We start from the raw sequence: 3,420 nt of genomic DNA on the forward strand, positions 1-3,420 counted from the left end.
TTTTCATTTCCCATCACTAAAGTAAACATAACTGAATTGCGGTCACTATCACTAAAGTGCTCACCTAACTCCAAATCTAACACCTGGCCATGTTCATTACCCAGTACCGAATCAAAAGTGGCCTCACCCTTTGTTAGCCTGTCTGCATACCCTCCTGCACACATTGGATATAACCTGACTGATATCAATCGTTTGAACTATAGTAGTCCCAGTCAATATTTGGAAAGTTAAACACCCCCTTAACAACTACCGTGTCACTCACATTCCTATCGAGTATCCCTGTTCCAACTGGAAAAGCCTGGAGAGAAGGTCACATACACCCCAGTGAGTGTTTCAGCGCAACGGTTCAGAAAGGTCTTTTTACCAGACACACAATCTGAAAAAAGTACAATATTTACAGTTGGGGGGTGAGGGGGTGATGCTCTGTACATATTCTGTACGAGATTAAAGATTTACCCCTCAACAAGGCTAGAGAGATAAAAGGACACTCACCTCAAAGAAAACGTAGGAATGTGGGAAGTATGTGAAGGAATTCCATTCGTTTACAAGGGGGAGAGACCATTGACCTGCTCCCTGTCTGAGAATAGATTCACTCTGTCCTCCCTTCTGTTCACATCATTATTAACCATGTTGAGGCACCAGCAAGTTCACAAGCGATTACAGTTTTGGTGAGAAGTTATGAACTGACCTCCCTCTGCTCAGTCCCCCCCAAGTGATCACAACAAAGTCTCAGTGACTTTTGCCCGAGGCTGTACCTCTTGATGGTTAAATATTTAATTCACTTGGTTACCAATAAGGAGCCAATCAACAAGGTCCTCTTGGTTCATCGAAACAACAGATTTGTCGCCTTTTCAACCTGAGAAGGAAAACAAATGAAATTTCAGTGTTAGGTATACAGCCTTCTTTCAATCACTTGTACCCAAACACAGAGCCATACAGTTTACAAGTGTTGGAGCAAGTCTTATGGTGATAATAATCCGGAGACAGCAGAGCTCAAGGTATGTGGCAATTTCCTTCATGGATTCCACAATACAAGGACAGGCAAAAGACCTCCCATGAATTTGGCCTCGAAGTGCGGCTTCCCTTATCCTCATAATCTGCTGCTCAGATTGGAAGGAAAGTCAATGACTCTGTAATTTAACTACACATAAAGTGTCTTTTATGTTATGGAATTGAAGGCGTGTATTGTAACTTTAAGAGAGTGTGAAAGCTGTTCTGAACTGAGAGCTTAGAGGTACCTGGATGTGGCCGCGTTTTTTTTTGTTTTGGTTCGACTGTCCCTTTTTTTCTTACTAGTTGAAAGGATTAATGATTTCCAAATTTAAAACTGAACAGTGCAATGTTACAGGATGGTAGAGAATGCCAGAGTTGGACACGTCGTTAAAAAGAGAGTTAAAAATTCAATTACAACATTAATAATACCATCAGGCGTTGTTCAATCAGGAGTCAAATCTAAACTGATCAATAAATTAGGCAACAGATTCTGTCAGTTATTTGAACATAGAACATTGAAAGGTACAGCACAGAATAGGCCCTTTGGCACAAAATGTTGTGCCGAGGATTATTCCTAATTTAAAATAGAATAAGCTAACCCAATTTACAAACCCCTCAATTCACTGCTGTCCATGTGCGTGCCCAAAAGTCGCTTAAATGTCCCGAATGACTTTGCTTCAACCACCATCACTGACAATGCATTCCAAGCATTCACAGCCTAATTGAGTTTGAATTTATTGTTTTGCCAAACTCGAACCAATGAGATGAACCAATGTTGGGGGTATAAAAGCGCAGGCATTTTGAAGGTCTACACCTTCCTCCTAATATCTTAAAACTATGACCCCTCGTGCCAGTCAATCCTGCCCTGGGGAAAAGTCTCTGGCTATTGACTCTATCCATGCCTCTCATTACCTTGTATACCTCGATCAGGTCACCTCTTTTCCTCCTTCTCTCCAGACAGAAATGTCCGAGCTTAGTCAACCTCTCTTCATAAGACAAGCTCTCCGGTTCAGGCAGCATCCTGGTAAACCTTCTTTGCACCCTCTCCAAAGCCATTTTGCTGTGGCAGGTTTCACATAAGCTATCACGTCTTCACTCTTCTTCCTGAGACCTGCTAAGATCATTTTTGTTCCTGGAATATATTTCTTCGAATTTTGCAAGTAAGTGTTTAGTGTCTCCTCACTCCAGATAATACTTTTATTTTTGTGTGCGTCATTGTAAGGATGTGTGCATTCAGCTTGTCCAGTCTTCCATCCAAATACACCACACAATTTTGGCCCAATCTTGTGATTGCCTCCTCACTTGACTGTGTGACACAATGCACACTTCTTCGTAAAGATTTTTTGCCCTTGTCTACAGCACGCATCTTGCTTTAATTGTTCCTCAGTCCACAGCCTCACCTTCCTCACAACCACTGACTCCCGCACTCAAGGTTGCTTACAGTCACCTGTCAAATGACGAATTAGCAGTCTCAGTGTGTACTGGAAAATTGAAAATATGTAACACTTGGCTGTGAAACAGATACCTGAGTTGGTTTATTTTTCACCACAATTTCAATTTAACCAATCATTTTAAATTATGCCTGGGGATACTAAAACCCAATTGAGTTTGAATTTATTGTTTTGCCAAACTCGAACCAATGAGATGAACCGATATTGGGGGAATAAAAGCGCAGGCATTTTGAAAGTCAGAGTAACTGCCATCAAAAGACTGTCACTGCCATCGCCAGAGTTATTGCCATTAAGAGAATAACTGCCATTGAGAGAGTAACTACCATCAGGAGAGTAACTGCCCTCAACAGAGTAAAACTGCCATCGACAGAGAAACTGCCATCGACAGAACAAATGCCATTTGAAACTCTCTCAAATGAAACGGACCTTTCCACGGGCAGTGAAAGAAAAAAGACAACCCAGGAGATCTCCAGTCAAAGAAAGAAATACACTGAAGATGACAGCTGCAGTGTGGTTTTGACATGAGGTTAATGTAATTTTAGAAGGTGTTTTATTGGAACAACATATTGTTGCAGAGTTGGAGGCAGATAATGAGCAGTTAGGAGGAATGGTTATGAATAGTTGTTGTTTAATATTCAGTTTTCGAGTTAAAGAATAAATTGATACTATTTTCTTTACATAGTGGAATTTAGGAGTTCCCTGTTAATCATATTTTATCAGATCACGAGGCGAGGTGAGCTTTTTCTTGGTGTTTGGTTTCATTAACAGGAAGGTCCACCACTTTGTTGTAACAGTTTGATGGCTAGTGTATGTGATTTGGACAGGTTTGTACATGTGCAGTTTGAGATTTCAACAGATTTGAACAGATTTGAGCTACAGAAGATGCCAGCAGGTTTAAAAACTTGGCGATTCGTTTCTGAACTAGTTAAATAAAATGTAGGTGAGACAATTTGTGAGACAATCACAACCATCTTCC

The 3,420-nt window shown here is 40.8% G+C and overlaps 1 pseudogene; it reads right to left on the minus strand.

Moving 5' to 3' along the window:
* Positions 1 to 2,054: 2,054 nt before the first annotated feature.
* Positions 2,055 to 2,346, minus strand: LOC122546302 (annotated as a pseudogene).
* Positions 2,347 to 3,420: the final 1,074 nt, after the last annotated feature.

The sequence above is a fragment of the Chiloscyllium plagiosum genome, unplaced genomic scaffold (assembly GCF_004010195.1).
Source record: "Chiloscyllium plagiosum isolate BGI_BamShark_2017 unplaced genomic scaffold, ASM401019v2 scaf_81814, whole genome shotgun sequence".
Taxonomy (NCBI): domain Eukaryota; kingdom Metazoa; phylum Chordata; class Chondrichthyes; order Orectolobiformes; family Hemiscylliidae; genus Chiloscyllium; species Chiloscyllium plagiosum.